Source organism: Eriocheir sinensis, chromosome 51 (assembly GCF_024679095.1).
Source record: "Eriocheir sinensis breed Jianghai 21 chromosome 51, ASM2467909v1, whole genome shotgun sequence".
NCBI lineage: Eukaryota > Metazoa > Arthropoda > Malacostraca > Decapoda > Varunidae > Eriocheir > Eriocheir sinensis.
The window spans coordinates 4,265,669-4,284,437 of record NC_066559.1 but is presented as its reverse complement, the minus strand read 5'-3'; the positions used below and the strand labels follow the sequence as shown (position 1 = coordinate 4,284,437).

The 18,769-nt window shown below is 42.7% G+C and overlaps 1 long non-coding RNA gene across 1 annotated transcript in view; it reads right to left on the bottom strand.

Annotated features, from left to right (window-relative positions):
• Positions 1-2,507: 2,507 nt before the first annotated feature.
• Positions 2,508-18,769, bottom strand: part of LOC126982573 (uncharacterized) — a 128,559-nt gene continuing 112,297 nt past the window's right edge. The window contains exon 3 of the long non-coding RNA XR_007735250.1: positions 2,508-4,044. This is a non-coding gene — a long non-coding RNA (uncharacterized LOC126982573). The remainder of the gene's footprint in view (positions 4,045-18,769) is intronic.

Genomic DNA, 18,769 nt, shown 5'->3' with positions numbered 1-18,769 from the left:
AGAGAGAAATGAAGTACGAAAGAGAGGAAGGTATCGGGAAGGAGAGAGGGACAGGAGATTGGAAGAAAGGAGAGAGAGACAGAGAGGGGATTGGAAAGAGAGAAAGGGAGCGAGAAGGAGAGAGAAAGGGAGCGAGGAGAGAGAAAGGGAGCCGGAAAAGGAGAGGGAAAGGGAGTAGGACGGAGAGAGAGATGGGCAGGAGATTGGAAGAAAGGAGAAAGAAGGAGAGAGAAGGAGCGGGAAGGAGAGAGAAGGACAAAGAAGACAAAAGGTAAGCGGCAAAGGAAGCAAGAGGGCTGGCGAGAGAAGAGGAAAAAAAGATCTAGATTGATGGTAGGCAGGAAGAAAAAATGCTGAGTGGCGACCTCTATGGTGTATGTAAAAGGAATTATATTGATGATGATGATGATGATGGTGACAACGGTGGTAATATTGATGATGATAGCGATGATGACCACATAAAACAAGGTCAAATGATGATGATAATTTTGAAGAAGAAGAACAAGAACAAGATAAACAGGAAGAAGAACAAGAACAAGATAAACAGGAACAAGAACAAGAAAAAAATAAAAACAAAAACAAGAGCTAGAAAATAAATGACAAAAACAAGGAAAATGAAGTAAAGAAAAAAAAACTAGGATTAAAAATAAAAATAAATAAGTGAAAATGAAAAACTAAGTGAAAAAATATAAACCAAATGAAAGAACAACAGAAATACAAGCAAACTACAACACTGAAAGGTAAATAACAACAAAAAAGAATCATATTAAAAACGGGGAACACACTGCATCTTCCCCGGGACTACACTGGTAATGGAGCCAATGCCTTCCCTCACCCGGCGCACGCGAGCCAGACGTAACAGTGCCATTGCTCGAAGACCTCGCCGCAGTAACGATGTCTCATGCCGGTTTATGGCGCCACGTGCATCACATCAGACATACCCGAGTGCATCAAATCAGACACAGAGTGAATTACATAAGACAATATATCAGATCAGAGAGTTAATTCAAACGTACGACGAGTGCCTTAGATTCAACATACAGAGTTAATCAGTTCAGACATGCAGTGTGATTTGAATAAGACTTACGTAACGGGTTAATTAAGACTAAATCAGACAGCCAGTGTGAATCGAATTAGACGTAGAGTGGATCAAATCAGACAGAGTGAATCTCATGAAATATACACGCGTGCAGAGTAAGTTGGTTTGGTCACTTCTCGCCTCAAATCAGTTTACCCGTTCTTAAGTGTCAGGCCCGATCGTGGAGGTACTTTCGCCACCCATTCTCTAGAAACACACTGACACGCCGCGGCTTCATTCGACATACACCTTTACCCTCAACATGAGAAACCACGAGTAAGTTTGTCGCTTCAACTTTGTTATTTCGAAGCAAGTCCTGTTAAGCCGTAGACAGCAAGTCATCATCTACAGTGCTGACCTTGGTGCCCACCCTCCCACGCGTTCAGTCAGCGGTGGCCGAGATTACTAACTTTATATCAACATCTTGAGGGAGGTTAGATTCCATGAGCCTCAATTCTTGAAAGTGTGACGGATATATATAGAGAGAGAAATGGCTCTTATTTAAGTGCAATGTGAGGAAAATAACTGCTGATTTGACGGAGGTGAAGCACAAGGCAGGAGGAAGGTCACAAATCAATACAATCCAGCACGAAAGATCCCTAGTTTTGCTGAAGAGAAACACACACAAAGGCACGGAGCGCACAGTGTTTGCAGGACCATGCAAATGAGTCGTGCTGGTCGACTTGAAGGGGACACGACGTGTGTGCGTGTTAAGACGTAACGGCCATAAAGCGCAGCCGAACAGTCGTGCTCTGCACATATGTTGCGTTGCGCTGCGTTATGTCCCTCAGCTGTGCGTCGTGGTGCACAGCCCTGCATCGCGTGGGCTGCAAGGCGGAGGTCGTCGTCCTGGGCCGCGGGTAACATTACTTCCCTTATAAACGCCTCGCCGGCCTTTGCGGCGAAGAAACGGCTCCATTTGTGTAACGTACGGCGGCGGGGTGCTGAGGCGTGCCCGGGGCGGAGGTAATGGAACTCTGGGGAATAGGATGATGGGGGGAGGGAGGGCAGGAATGGGTGGCGTGAAGGATTATCCCCGCCAGCTCTCGTGACACCGACTATACTATCACTGCTACTACTATTACGATCATCAGTAATACTGCATTGGGCAGTTATAAATAAACATTTGAATTAATATATGTGTGTGTGTGTGTGTGTGTGTGTGTGTGTGTGTGTGTGTGTGTGTGTGTGTGTGTGTGTGTGTGTGTGTGTGTGTGTGTGTGTGTGTGTGTGTGTGTGTGTGTGTGTGTGTGTGTGTGTGTGTGTGTGTGTGTGTGTGTGTGTGTGTGTGTGTGTGTGTGTGTGTGTATATATATATATATATATATATATATATATATATATATATATATATATATATATACATATATATAATATGTTTCTATAATTGGAGCACCACCTGAGTAATCGCCTCATAAATTCTGTTAGAATCGGTGCAGAGGAGGATGACTAAGATGATTCAGGGGTTGAGAAACTTGCCATACGAGGAAAGACTCAAGCAGTTAAACTTGCATTCTCTAGAAAGGCGAAGGGTGCGTGGAGACATGATCGAGGTTTATAAATGGATGAAGGGCTTTAATAAGGGAGACATTCATAAGGTTTTGTTGGTAAGAGAACCGGGTAGGACACGAAGTAATGGGTTTAAACTGGATAAATTCAGATTCAACAGAGACATAGGCAAAAATTGGTTTACTAACAGGGTGGTGGATGAGTGGAATAGGCTTAGCAGTCATGTGGTGAGTGCCAATACAATTGTCACATTCAAAAATAGACTAGATAAATTCATGGACAGCGATATCAGGTGGGGTTAGATACACGGGAGCTTAGGGTCAAAGGAGCTGCCTTGTACAGGCCTACCGGCCTCTTGTAGACTCCTGCGTTCTTATGTTTTTATGTTAAATGGTTTCCAAATCCCGTCCCGCTGCTCGTCACGGAATAAAAGATGAACACAAAATGAAGAGCGTCGCGGCGCCTCTTCCCCTCCTCTCCTCCGCTGCTTGCCTCACGCTCCCGTGCTCTGGGCGGAGGTTCGTTGAGAGGGATCATTTCTCCCTCGCTGCCCACACTTCAAAGGCTCGTGGACGCTTGCAGCAGGCCGTGAAAATACCACCACATCCTCAGCGCCGGATGTCAGGACGTCACTGCATTTTCAGCGTCATGCTGTCAAGCTGCAACAAAACTTGGTGCTCAAGACTGCGAAAAAGTCACGTTCGGTGCATCAGAATGCCAGAAAACTTCCTTCCTGGAGCACAAAAGAAACTCGCATCAACGAAAAGCACAAAAGATGCGGATGACATGAATTGTTGTCATATACGACAAAATTTTGCCCATAATCGAGTTCTGAGCCTGGCTTTTGTGGAAGCTTCAGTGGCGGCGAGGCTGCTGTGGCAAGGTGATGGCGGCGGGATACCAAGGACTGCAGGGCAGCTTCACTCAGCCCTGAGTCTTTGGGTCCGTCACGACGGCCGCCTCAGCTGGTGAGGAAGGATGTGAACATGGAAGGTTTTAAGCTTCCCGAAACCTCACCACCAACCTAATAATAAATGATTTTAAGGTAACAAGAAGCAAACCAGTGCTGCACTAATTCATAAAAAATGAGCGGTCATGAAAGAAACATCGCAAATGTTTGAGATACCAAAATCTTTCGTGACATTACAACACCCTAGCTCACTGCCTGTGTCTGGCTCTGTCCAGACGTGTTTGAAAATTTTGTTCGTACTATTTCCTCTGACGAGGCACGGCCGGTGTGTGATTAGCAATTTCTTGGAAGACGAAAGTGACGTGACTGGCGGGTGCAGGGCGAGGAAGGGGGGAAGACCTGCTAGGCGCGTCAGGGTGGACGGCCTAATGAGTGTTGTGACTCACCTGTCTGTTAGGTGCACGTGTCACGCCGACGTCCCTCTCCCACACACAAACACACACAGTGTCTCGCTTTAACTCCCAGCGCCGCCTTGACGTCTCCTTACCTGGCGGAGAAGAGAGAAAATATGTGTTCAAAACAGGAAAAAAAACAGCAACAATAATAATAATGAGAAGAAAGTAACAATATTGAAAAAATGAATAAATTTACGTCGTTATACTATAAAACACACATTTTCTCACAGGGCAAACACAAAATATCTACAATTACTTTGAATAACGAATAACATGGAAAATAGATCACCATTTTTATCAAGCTATGCGGGAGGTGGGAGCAGGAGTGCTAGACAAGGAAAAATGAGACGCAAAGAGAATAGAAAGAAAACAGGAGCAAATATAGATTAAGAGAGTAAATAAGAGAACGAAAAACGGAAAGAAAGAAGGTGAATGCGAATAGAAAAGTAGAGATGATAAACTTAAAAAGGAGAAGAAAGAGGAAAGTAGAAAAGGAGGACAGACGGAGAGGTAAAATTAATGAGAAGGAGGAAGACGTAAGGAAAGCAGGAAGTCAAAAGGGGAAGAGGAGAGGGAGAGAAAGTGGAGAAGAAATTTGCAAGAAAAGAAAAGATGGTAGGCAAAAACGAGGATAAAAATAGGAGAAAAAGTAGACAAGTAGAGGGGAAAGAGTAGAAAAAAGAGGGAAGGAAGGAGATACAGGAGGGGAGAGACGAAAAGAAAAAAAGTTGAGGGAGAGGGGAAGAAAGGAAATTAAAGTAGACAGAGTAAAAAGCTAACGATAAAAAAATACAGGTAAAGATTGACAAAAAAGAGGACAGGGGAGAGAAGAAAAAAATATATAAAAGGAGAAAGAAAATTACAAAGACAGGAAATGAAGAGGCGAGAAATGAAGAGGTAAAAAAGCAGGAAGGAGGAAGATAGACAAAAAAATGTAATGAATGAGGAAAATCAAAATGAAGACACAAAGAAATGAGAATGTGTGATGTAAGGAGCAGCTAAAATGAAGGTTACGTAATCTTACTCTCTTACTCTCCCTCTCTCCCTCTCTCCCCACTTCCCCCACCCCCTACCCTCACCACACAAACACCGCAATAGTCCCACAACACTTCTTTCGTTCTGGGTAAACAAAAACGTGATATTTCCAAGACCAGGGTGCCACGCCATTACCTCCGTGACCTTGTGTGGCTGTCACGGTGTTGAGGAGAATCAGGGAGTGAGTGCTGAGTGGCGCCTGTGTTTGTTGGGACTGCTTTGAGGGAAGGTGTGGGGGTAAAGGCGAATGTGATGGTAGTGGTGGTTGTGAGGAGACGAAAATGAAGTTGTTAAAGTAGTTGTGGGAGGAGTGGGAGAAGTTGTAGAAGTAGTTATAGAGGAAGAAGTTGTTGAAAAAGTTGTAGATGATGAAGATGAAGAACAACAAGAACAATAAGAATAGAAAAAAAACAAAGAGACAATGACAGAAAGAATGGAAAGTGACGATGACAGGAAAAGGAAAACGATGACAAATAATGAGAAAAGGAAGAAGGCGATGAAAAAGAAGAGCAAAACGATGACGAAGAAGAGGAAGACGATAACAAAGAAATGGTGGAAGAAGACGAGGACGAAGAAGAGGAAGAAGAAAAAAAGAACTAACAAACAACAACAACAATAGTAATAACAACCAACCACCCAACCAACCAACAACCAAACAAAGCAAACGAAACAGAAGCAAGAAAGAAATAATCACTGCAATCTCTTTATCCATCAGCACTTCTGTCACTGCCACGTATTAGTTTTATCCCCTCACACAACAACGTCATTACCCTGACCCTGGCACACACGCTTGACTGCAGGGGACAGGTGCTGACAATGGAGTCTCTTTTCTTTTAGTTTCCCTCGTCAATTTGCAGGGCCGACTGTTCTGTTTTCCGGGGCGTGACAAAGACTGAGGCTGGATGGCGACACGGTAACGATTGGCCAAGAGGAAAACGGGAGAGAGGAGGAGGAGGAGGAGTGAGAAGGAAGGGAGAAGATAGGACAGGGAACGAGGAGGAGTAGGGAAAGAGATGGAGAAAGAAGGACAGGGACAGAGGAGGAGGAGGGAGAAGGATGGAGAAGACGGGAAAAGTGAAGAGGAGGAAGAGGGAGAGATGGATGAAGAGAGGACAGGGAGAGGAGGAGTGAGAAGGATGAGAGAAGAAAGGATAAGGATGGAGAAAGAAGAGAAGGGATAGGGATGGAGAAGAAAGGACAGGAACGGCGAAAGGAGAGGAGAAAGCGGTGAAGGAAACAGAGATAAAGGTGAGGAAAGGAAGAGAGATATGGGAGAAGAGGAGACAAGACCAAGGAAGAGGAGGTGCAGAAATGAAGGAAAATGAAAAATGAAAGGACGGAGACTATAGGAGAAACGAGAGAAACCGAAAAAATAGGAGAGATGAATACATAAATGAGGGGAAGGAATGGAGGAAGGACAGGAAGACAGAGAGAGAGGGACAGAGGGAGGGAGCGGAAGATATGAGATTGAAGAAGAAAAGCAAAAGAGAATGGACTGGCAGAGAGGAGAAAGGAGGTGACAGGAAGGAAAGAGTTATATCGGAATTGTTCGCAGTCAGTTGCAGTGCAGTAAAGAAAGATGGAGAGGAAGGAAGTGTTGGGAAAAAAAAACATGAAGGGCAAGACAGGAGAGAAGAAAGGAAGAGAAGAGAGGGAGGAGACAGGGCCAGAAGGAGACGGTGGTGAGTCAGTTCAGTTTCAGGAAGAGAGAGACAAAAAAAAAACAGGGAGGAAGAAAGCAACAGAAGATGGAGGAAGGAAGTCAGGAATGCAGGAGAGAAAAGGAGGAAGGAGTTTAAACGGAAGATTGTTATGTTAGTGTTTGAACGCAGCGAGGAGGAAAAAAAAAAACGCGGAAGTCCGAGTAAGTATAGACAAATAAAAAAAAAAAGTATGAGAAAAGAAAAAGAAAGTTATATCAGCCATGCACGGGAAAGTTCAAGGGCACCGCATGCGTGACTAAAACAAACTAAAACACACAAGAAGGCGAGTCGAGGAGAGGGTGGCAAAAGAAATAGAAAAAGGTTAAAGGTTAAGAAAGAGAGGAACACAGCGAAAAGAAAAATAAAGGTTGGGAAGGGATAGGAGGAAGAGAAGGAAGGGTTGAGGAGGGAAGAGAGAGAAGGGAACATAGAGGAAAGAATAATAAAAGCTGGGAAGGTATAGGAGGAAGGAAGGAAAGGAAGGGTTGAGAACAGAGGAGAGGACAAGGAAAAGGAAAACGTTAAGACAAAAATAAAGAAAAGAAGGGAAGGAAAAATATAGAGAAAAAAAAGTGAGAAATACAAAGAAATACAAGGTAAAGAAAAAGAAAAAGAGGAAAGGAAATAAAACATAAAGGAAAAGGAAGGGAAAAGGAGGAATATGAACCGGAAGGAGAAGGATAAATATTAAACGAAATAAAAGAACGACAAGCAAAAGAAGGAGAAGCAATTATAGAAATCTTGAGAAAAAGGAGAATCACTACAAAGAAAATAAACAGAGGCAAGAAAGGAAATACGAAGAAAAGAAAAGAAAAGAAGGGAAAATACAAAGACATACAAGGTAAATAAAAGGAAAGAGGAAAGAGATGTAAAGGAAAAGGAAGAGAAATGGAAGAATTAGTATCGAAAAGAAAAAGTTATAAAAAGAAGCAGCAAAGAAGAGAACCAGAAGCAAGAAAGGAATGAAGGGGAAGGAAAATGTAGAGAAAAGAAGGGAAAATACAAAGAAATACAAGGCAAATAAAAGGAAAAAGAGGAAAGAAAAGAAAACATAAAGGAAAAGGAAGAATATGAGTCGGAAAGAAATGGACAGTTACCAAAAATAAATAAACAAAAGGCAAGCAAAAGAAAAAAAACAAATAGGAATCATAAAGAAGAAGAGAATCACCATAAAGAAAATAAAGAGTCAGAAAAAGAAAGAAACGAGAAAGAAAAGCAACGAACACCATAACAAACACAGTGAAAGCAGAGTCAAGGTTAATAATGCATAAAGGTGAGACAGGTGTGAGGGGGGTCACCTGGGCGCCCGTGTTACCTGCCGCCCAACAATCAACCAGAGGAGGGCGCGAACACGGTGACACGCAGGTAGCAATTAAGCCACTCCGCCAGGTGTGAAGGGGCAACTGTGCTTGGATGCAGGGTTGTTGATTTTTTTTTTTAATAAAAAAGAATCAGATTTTTTATTTAAATCAGATTTTTATTTAAACCGATTTTTTTTTTTTTTTTTTTTATTAATGAAAATTAAATGAATGTAAACCTCTATATTTTTTTCATTAGTTTCAAACACTTGTTGGAGTATTCGTGTGTGTGTGTGTGTGTGTGTGTGTGTGTGTGTGTGTGTGTGTGTGTGTGTGTGTGTGTGTGTGTGTGTGTGTGTGTGTGTGTGTGTGTGTGTGTGTGTGTGTGTGTGTGTGTGTGTGTGTGTGTGTGTGTGTGTGTGTGTGGTGCATTGCTCAGGTGCGTGTGTTCCTTCGTGTGTTCCTTTGCCACGTACATGAAGCAGCAAAATGACCTTTCTCCCTACCTACCCTCTCACTCTTACATCTCCCCCTACCTCCCTCCCTCTCCCATCCTACCGTCCCTCCCTTCCTCCCTCCATCTGATGCACTTCCAACCACACCTGGCGGCAACATGCGAGATATTAATGATAGATAACCGAGGTTCTGCCAAGAGAAGGAGAAGGAGGGGGAGAAAAGAGAGAGGGAGAGAGTATATTTATTCTGTGCCTTCTGCCGCATGGTCACACGGACGCCAAGCAAAGGAATTCATGCAAACGAGTCACTTTGTTTTATTTGACTTTATCTCACTCGGTTTTGTCTATTAAAGTGAGGGCGATGGTATTCAGTTTTATTTTTTTCATATTTGTTTCTGTGTTTAAAGTAATGAGGTTTCTGATTGTGGATTCTGATTGGTTGATTGTTGGTCTAGATTAGTATTGTGTTGGTAGATGTTGTCGTTGTTGATTTCTTGTTTTGTTATTGTTATTGATGTTAGTGTGGGGGATACCCTTTCGCTTTCGTTTTCTTATCTCTTAAATTATGAAGTTTCAGATGATGGATTCTGATTGGTTTATGCTGATTTAGACTAGTATCGTGGTGCTTATAAAGTTGTCGTCGTTGTTGTTGTCTTCTGCTGTTGTTATTGTTATTGCTGTTGCTGTTATTTTTTATTGCAGGCTTACTATCATTGTCTTTATCGCTCTCGCTTTGCATTCTTTGGGGCTGCGATATCAACTTCTTCTCCAACCTTCAGGCGCCGGTTTTGTACTTCTTCGCTTTTGTTTTGGCGACACAATGATGGTGGTGGTGGTGGTGGTCCCCTTAAAACTCCGTGGTGGTGGTGGTGTAGGGGGTGGGGTGGGTGGGTGGGAGGGGAAGGGGCAACTGGTACGGATCGACTTTAAAAGCAATCAATGTGTGTGTGTGTGTGTGTGTGTGTGTGTGTGTGTGTGTTCACCAATGTTTGTCCGCACGCGCCGTACGTACGTGAGCGGTATGAACATTTTTCCATCTGTCCGTACGCTTGTTCTCCGTCTCTTTTTTTCTCTTTTTTTTTTAGGCCTGCCAAGTTCAATTAGTTATTTATTTTCCCTCCTGCCTTGCCCCGCCCCGAAGCACTGCCTGTCTTCCTGCCAACTACGGCTGTGGGGTTTTTCTCTCCGTCCAACTGCCCGCCTGTGTATGTCTGTCTGTCTATCTGTCTGTTTGTGCGGTCTGGTATTTTTCCGTGTGTGTGTGTGTGTGGGGGGGGGAGGGGGGGGGTTTCTTGTGTGTGTGTGTGTGTGTGTGTGTGTGTGTGTGTGTGTTTCTCTGCATTTTTTTTTTTTTAATCTCCTACACTCAACCTATCTTTTTTTTATCGCCCTTCCTCTTCTCTCCTCCTTCTCCTCCACATATCTCGTTATTTATCTTTCCCCTTTTACTTATCTCCGTCTGTCTCCTTCTCTACATATTCCTGCCTTTATCTCCCTCTCTTTCTCTCCCCTCCTCTTACCCTCTCTTCCTTTCTCTCATCCATTATCCTCTTTCCTCTCTTTCCTCCGTCCTTCCTTCTATCAGTGGTCTTCCATCCCCTTGCACTTTCATTCTTCTTCATTTTCCTTCCTTTCATCTCCTCCCCGTGTTGTTTCTTCTGTATAACATTGAATAATTATCCTCCCTTACCTGGTCTCTCACCTGTTGCCTCACCTCGCCTAATCTTCTCTCCCCTCCACAGCTCTTGCATATATCTATTTTCCGTTTCCCATTTTCCCTCCGTTAAGAAACTCTTGTTAAATCACCTTTTTTTCTCTAACTCACTCTCATCTCATTTCACTCATTTTCTATCTTAATTTCTTTGTTTCTTCTCCCAGCTATTTTATTTTTCTCCTCAGTTTCCAAGTCTGTATACTAGTGTATATTTTTTTTTTTTTGCGATCTGTTCCTTCTCTTCATATTTTCCTTTTCTTTCTATCCCTTCCTCTGTCCTTTCCTACCTTAACATGCATCACATCTTTCCATCCGGCCCTTTTCCTTGCTTTTCAACTCCATTACCTATCAGTTTCAAGTCCCTTCTCTCTCCCTCCCTTCTTCATTTGTATACATTAACATATCCTCTTTTCTTCTCGTCCCATATATTACATTTTCGTCTTCATCTTACATGTTATCCGCACCTTTCTTCCCCTCATTCCTTAACTTCTCTTTGTTTTGCCTCATTCCTTCTCTCTCCTTCCCTTTAACCTTCCTAACGCACCATGTTATCTTTTGTTTCCTACCCTATATTTCATCTTTGATCTTTTTACGCTTTTTTCTTCGTTGTTTTTCTTTCATCATCCCTTCCTTCCCCTTCCAATTCTCTCCTCCATTATCTTTTCTTCTCCTTTACTTTTCCAATCAACCACCTTCCCATTTTTTCCTACCCTATGCATTATCTTCGACGCTTTTCCTCTTTTTCCTTCTTCCTTGCTTTTCTTTTAACATCCCTTCCTTTCCCTTCCAATCCTCCGTTGTATTTCCCTCCCTTTTACCTTTGCAATAAACTATAACTTTTTTTTTTCCTATCTTATGCATCATTATCTTTGACCATTTTCCTCCTTATTTTCTTCATTGCTTTTCTTTCATAATCTCTTCCTTTCTCTTCCAATTCTATCTTCCGCTCTATTTTCTTCGCTTTTACCTCCCCGATGCAATTTTCCATCTTTTTTCCTACCCTATGCATTATCTTTGACCTTTTTCCTCTTTTTTCTCTTCATTGCTGTTCTTTCATCCTCCCTTCCTTTCACCTGCATATCTCTCCTCCCTTCTCAGTCCTTCCGTTTTACCTTCCCAATTCATTGCTTAATTTTAACCCTGCCCTTACCTGTCCCTTCCTAATTCCCTTTCACCAACTTCCGCCACTCAGGCCTCACCTTCCCTTCCCTCTCCTTCCCTTTCCTTCCCTTTCCTTCTCCTTCCCTTCCTTTCCCCTTCCCACCTTCTCTGTCATTAATGGTCTGATGGGGCGGAGGTTACCTGTAGGGGACGCACCTTCACCTGAATATTACACATCTGCAAGGCAAATCAACCCCTCCGGTACGCAGGTGAGTTTCCGGCCCGGCGCAGGTGAGACAAAATAATAAAAAAAAGTTGAAGTTAAAGTTAAATGAGAACTAAATGGAATAGTTGAATGCAAATTGGACGAAAGGATTTTTTTAAGGGAATGTTGAAAAAATGCGCTAGTAAAGTATGATCTAAAAAGAAAACACGATAAGGCACAAATTATATTATCTGTTCTGCATATCCGAGTAAGCTGGGCATGATAACACGATGAGAGGAACGATGGTAAAAGAGAGATATATAATTAATTAAATGTAGATTAAATGGTATAAGTTCCACATGAAAGGAAACCATTGAGCAAAGTGTTTAAATAACGATAAAAAGGTAAAATTGGTCACCAGAAATGATTAGATCGAGTATGAACGGTGTATGCAGAAATTACACATAAATAATTCTTCAAATCTTTGTATGTAACCGTCTACAAGTGATTAAAACCTTAGAATTTGGTAATAACGAGTTCATTATTTTCTTCATTTCTTCTTTCTCATTATTTTAATATTATCCACCTCCTCCTCCTCCTCCTCCTATTCACTTCTTCCTCTTTAACTTTTCCTACTCCTTTACCTTTAAAAACTTCCGAGGCTCAAGAGGAAAAAAACACGTACGCAACAGTTATCTTCAGTTTCGCTTCCCATAAAAGACTTTCGGAAGAGAAAACGAGATTATAGGATAAAATAAAAACTGCGTATCAGCTAAGCATTTCGTGTTAATCGGCTTCGGAATACTTATTTTTCTCTCATGAGCCGGCGGGAAACTTTTTGTGAGGATCAAGGAATTTTGGGACAACCACCTCAACTTTTCCCACGCATAGCCGGAGCTTAAAGAAAAAGGAGGCGAGTAATCAGATTTACCGAGAATAGAGAGAAAAAGGTGGTGAGGGAATAGGGAGGGGCGTGGAGGGGGGGGGAAATGCACAAACACACACACACACACACACACACACACACACACACACACACACACACACACACACACACCTGTGATGCGCACCTGTGAACTGATTAACATTGACCATTGAGCGGGAATTTTTTTTAAAGTTTTACATGATCATGAAGAGGGTGGGTGGGTGGGGGAGAGAGAGAGAGAGAGAGAGAGAGAGAGAGAGAGAGAGAGAGAATGTCAACTCACTTCGAAACAAACCTATTTTTCCTGTGAACTACGAAGCATATTCCAACACTTCCCTTCCTATGAATCTTTTTTTTCTCTTTCTTCCTCTCCTTAATTTACTTCCTGTTCCATTTTCGTTTTTCGGGCTTTCATATTTTTAATCCTTCGTACATTTTTGTCAATTTTTTTCAATTATTTTCTCATCATCGTCTTCGCAAAATTCATGACTTACTTATTTTTTTCAGTTTTATATTCACACAGCTTTGTCTGTCTTTCCCTTGCCTTTAGCTCCAATATTTCTGTCTCTCCCTTTGCGTCTCACCCTTTACAACAACACCGGTACCCCCAACAAGACGCCAACACACATCTCTACATCACAACACAAAGAACAACAAAACCAGTACCATCAACAGGACCCCAACACAAATACAACACGACACAATTCAGCACAAGACTTACATCACCAACACAGCACCAACTCGACGCAACACATCACACGAGTAACTTCAGTAACACAACACCAACACGACACAGACACAGGAGCAGCGGCATCAGAAACACAGGGCAGCAAAGTCTCCTCCACCCTCTCAGAACCTAACTGTTTGCTCCGCCCGTGTAAACTCAAGTCACCAAATTGTGCCTCCTCCACCTCCTCCTCCTCCTTCCTGACTCCATTATGCCGTGGCCGTAATTAACCTGCCAGGATAAAGGGGTGAAGGGGTAGCTAAGGTAAGGTAAGGGCGAGGAGGAGGAGGAGGAAGAGCAGGAGAGAGGAAACGTAAGGTGAGGTGAGGTAAACTGAATATTAAGAGAGAGAGAGAGAGAGAGAGAGAGAGAGAGAGAGAGAGAGAGAGAGAGAAATGGAAATAAGTGTAGTTTAAATAGGAGAAAAATTATTTAAACAACATCAAAAAAGAAATTAAATGAGAGTTGCGAGCAAAAGAAAAAGAAAATTGAAGAGGAAATAAAATATAAAACGAATGCGTCTTTCATAAGCACTCACTCCCGGCAACGACCACTTCCCTGAACTTCTCAACACGATAAATTTACTTAGCCGCTCCGTGAGAAAATTTGGTTCAGCCACCCGCGCTAACAAGCTCAGTTACAAGTTTATATCTAAGCATCCTGGGAGTGTGTGGGGGAGGAGGGGGGAAGAAGAAGAGGAGAAGGAGGAGAATGAAGTGGAAGGAAGAGGAGTGCACCAAGAGAAACAGGAAGAGGAGATCAGGAGCAGGAGGAGGAGGAGAAGATGGAAAAGAAGAGAAGGAAAGGAGAAAGAGAAAGCCAAGAAAAAGAGAAAGAAAATGAGTTGTTGTTAATGTTGCTGTTGTTGTTGCTGTTGTTTTTTGTTGCTAAGAGGAAGAGGAGAAAGGACTGGGGGAAATGAAGAACAGAGCTAAGAGGAAGAGCAGTAGGAGGAAAAGGAGGAGGAGGAGAAGGAAAAGGAAGAAGGGAAGGAGGAAAAAGACATCAGGATTCAAGTCTCCTCGCCAACGATCAAATCCTATAATCTAACTGCCAGGTTATCGTTTTATTTATCTCCCTAACGAAAAAAAAAACACTCCATTTTTTACGTTACTTTTTTTTTTGTCTTTTTTTCCGATGTGTATGGCAGAATAATGTTGTTGTTGTTGTTTACGTTGCTGTTGCTGTTGTTCCTTTTGTTTTACTTGATGTTGCTGTTGTAGTTGCTGTCGTGACTCAGTCGGAAGAAATTTTGGTGTCAGGGTCAAGTTCAATCCATATCTCGCCGTTCAATACTTTTTTTCCCTTCCCGAGTCGGGTGTCGTGATTCATAGCGTCACGTGGCTGGCCTTGGCTGCGCGGGACATTAAGTGTCGATTCCTATTCATTGAAACATCTGAGGGATATATATTTTTCTCTTAGCTCGTATTACATATATAACATTGCTATTGAGACTTTTAATGTGATTCAGAAGACGACAAATTATCTTTTTATGCTCTATAATTAGATACCTGCCCCTCTTCTAAATATGTTCTCTTCATATCGATATATTTTCCTACAGTTATCTATATTAACACTCACGACCAGCAATTTGATGCATATTTTCGACTCCACTTAAGTATTTCGTCTTCTTAGTATATTTCATTTCTTGGGCTATGGTGTAAAAAACGAAACAAATTAGTGACACTCTTTAAAAATATTTGAAAATGAGTTCGACTTTCTTAGTATTTCGATGGTAATATCATTTTTTTTTTCATTCCTCAATAGCTACAGTTTCCTTTCGTAGCAGAGTCCCGTCCCACAGTCAGCAGGTTGAACTATTTACAAGACAGGATGGAAAGGAGAATCGGGCGCAAGAACAGGGATAGAAAAGAGGAGAAGGGCTTTTTGTGTGCTTGTTTGTTCGTTTCTGCTTTGGTGTTGCCCCTGAGCTACCTCCTATACGGTAAATGCAAACAAAAGAAGACTGAAAAAAAAAATGAATGAGTCGTTAATATATGAAAAAATATGTATAAATGCAAATAGATGGACAGATAGATGAATGGAAAGGCAATAAAAACGAGAGCGTAATATTTTGCTTCCAAGGTTAAGTGTGTATGCAAAGGACACCCCCGCATCCCCCCCCGCCTTGTTTTCCTTGCCTCGGAGACACGCGGAGGAAGGAAGCTTCACGCACTAAATGTTGACTTAATCGACCGTGAGCAAGAATCGAACTGGGGGAACCGTGCCAGCGAGGAAGAATCTGCAGCTATTCACTCGTGCTTCCCCCCACACCGAACACCAACACCGACATCAACACCAACACCGACACCGAACACCAACACCAACATCAACACCGACACCGAACACCAACACCAACATCAACACCAACACCGACACCAAAACCATCACCAACATCAACACGGACATCGATACCAACACCGACATCGACACCGCACGCTTCGTCTCCCAGTTTCCTGTGTTTCTGTGTGATCTTCTGAGGAATGTGTTTATGTATTATGGTAGTTTTCGTTATAATAGTTTCGTTGTTCTATGTGTGTTACTCTTCCTGTTTTGTTATATGTTGTTGATTCTCCCTTTTTTTTTTTTTTTTTTTTTTTTTTGAGGGGGCGATCTTATACCAATTGTTTGTGTTTGCTTTTCGCAACTATTTTCCGGGTTACTGTATTTTCTACCTAATTACATTTTCTACTGTTTATTTATACATCTCTTTCTCTGTGCCTTTTCTATTGCCTGTTTTTTTATGTTTAGTTTTCATGCTTATGTTCGTCTTATTGTAATCTATTTCATACATTTATCATTTATTCAATTAATTTACTGATATATTTTTATTTGCTCTCCTTTGTAACCTTCCGACACTCGTTCAATGTACGGCTTTTTTTTCTTCTCATTTTGCCAGCCTAAGCATGTTATTCCTGTGTCTTTCTCATTGCTGTTCATTTTTTTTCATTCTTTAAACATGTTTGAAAATGAGTTCGACCTTGTTTGTATTTCGATGGTAATATAATTTTTTTTTTTTCATTTCGCAGCTGTTTTATGACTCAACCTGAGGATATGTGTCAAGATCACGTCTAGTTCATTTATCACCGGGAGGGGTTTTTTTTTTTTTTTTTTTTAGTTTCGGACTTCTGCGTCGTATTTATTTCATGAGGTCAGGAAACATATGCACAGTTGACATATACAGTTGCCGATTTAGCGATTTTTATATCCCTCCAGTGACAGCCTTTTACGTAGTCACCTTGATTCAAACTACATAAGAAATCATCATAATTTTCCGGTATGTTTCCCAAGGCACTGGAACATACTTGGCTATATTCTGCCATTTTTTGTTCATATCTGCCCATCTGCGTGACAGTGGTGCCTAACCTTGTCAATTCTCAAAAAACACTACCTATAATCTCACGCGTTGTTTTATATGACACTCCGCGTAACGGTGATGGCTAGCCTTGTCGAAACTTTAGCAAGATTCTGATATATTAGTGCACTGGCATCTCTGCGTGACGTGGACGGCTAACCTTGTCAAAACATTACCTACATTCTGACTATTTGGTTTGTATCAGGCCATCTGGGTAACGAGGGCGCCTAATCTAATCGAAAGTTGGCTATATTCCGACATTTTGGTTCATATCTGACAATCGGGGTGACGTGGAGCCTAATCTTGTCGAAACATTAGCTACATTCTGACTTTTGGGGTTACATCAGGCAATCAGGGAGACAGTGGCGTGTAACTTAGTCGAAACTTTAGCAATATTCTGACATTTTTGTATATATTTAGCAGGTCTGCGTGACGGGGCCGCCTAATCTGATCGCATCATTAGCTACAGTTTATATCTGGCAATCTACGTGACTGGGGTGGATAACTTTGTCGGAACTTTAGTTGGTATTTTGATATACAACTGGAAGCTCTGCGTGACGGGCCCGCCTAATTTTGTCACATCATTAGCTATAGTCTAACATGATGGTTTATTTTGGTTTATACGGGGGCGTCGAAGCGTTATATACTCTGACGTTTTGGTTTATATCTAGCCATCTGCGTGTCGTAGTTTTATATATTCTGGTATTTTCCATCGTATCTGGCAGCTGTGAGTGTCGCCGCTAGTACAGTAACCTTGTCCACGCCCCGGGAAACAAGTGAGTCAAGGCCGCGCGCGTTCGTTGTCGCGTGAAATCATGGCACCAAGACCCATTTTGTGCAGTAATTATCACTTTTCCCTCCCTGCTTTGCTGTGCTGCGCCGCGTGTCGTCCGGGTTTACCTCCTCGTGTTGTTATGGCTCCAATTACTGCCGGTCGCTGCAAAACTGTAGGTAACACTGTTTTGCTCGGCCGTGGTGAACTTTTGACCCCCCGCCGTGTTGTGTTGTGTTAAGTTGCGATGTGTGGAATTGAATTATATTGTGTTGGCCTGGGGTGAGTTGCTATTTGGTATTGTTTTGTGGTGTTGCGTCATGCTGTTGTGTTTGGTATTCAGTTCTAATATTTTTTTTTTTTTTTTTTTTTTTTTTGTTGCATTGCGCCGCTTGTTGCTTCTTGGTTCCGGATGATGTCGGTCCAGGCTTCTTTCCAGTAGGTCGGTAGGTCCATGTAGCCCGTTCAGTGTGGCGCTGTGTTGTTCTGGCGCGCGCCATAATGGTGTGTTGTTGTGCTTAGCGGCTGCGGTATTGTGTTGTGTGTTGACTTAAAATAATTAATGGTGTAGTGTATTTTTTTCATGTATTGTGTTCTTGTTATTTTGTCTTGCAATTTGATACTTTCTAGGGTTGCTTTGCGTCGTGTTGTGTTTCTATTTTGTGTTGCACTGTGTTTTTTTCCTGAGTTGATGTATGGTTTTTTTTGTACTGTGTTGTACTCTTCAGCTGAATTGCGGCTTGTCGTTTTCTTTTGAGTTGCGTTGTGTCACGAACCGCTTGGACCAGGGGCTTGACACGCACACGCACACGCACACACACACACACACACATACCTCATATCCGTAGATTCGGCGATACTGAGGTGGCAAAAACAGGGGTGCGACAGGTGACACACGTCGAAGCGGACACCTACTTTCACACTTATGCTGTACTAGAAAAACTGGGAACGATATCTGGCCCCACCTTAACCCTGGCACGGACGAGCAGGTGTGTGGAGCCATAAAAAAACACATAAAAGTTCTACACGGGGAGATATATTCATTACTATTCCATTTATTCACTGACAGCTGCACATCGACTGGCTAAGGGAGATTAGGTTATCGGTAATCATGTTTAAGAGCCTGGTATGCGTCCCCGAGTAACCTTGAACGGCTCCCCCCCCCGTCCCCCCAACCCCCTGTTCTTCTCGCTCCCCTTGTAATCACCTTTCTCCCCCATTCTCCCACCATTAACCATCTCCCCCTAGTCTCCTGGTTCCCCCCTCGGATTCACCTTCCTCCTCCCCCTCCTCTCCCGCTGAACATCTCCCCACCCTTCATTCTCCTCGCTCCCCCGTACTCACCTCCCTACTCACGACCCCCTACTTAACATCCCCCTCTCGTACTCATCTTCCTACCCCCGTCTCCCCCACCCGCTGAGCATCTCTCTCCCATCCACCTAGCCCCTTTCGTAGTCACCTTCGCCCCCCCCCCCCCCCCCTCCGCCAAGGACTTACCGGGCGTGGCTCCTTCACTTAGCTCAATAA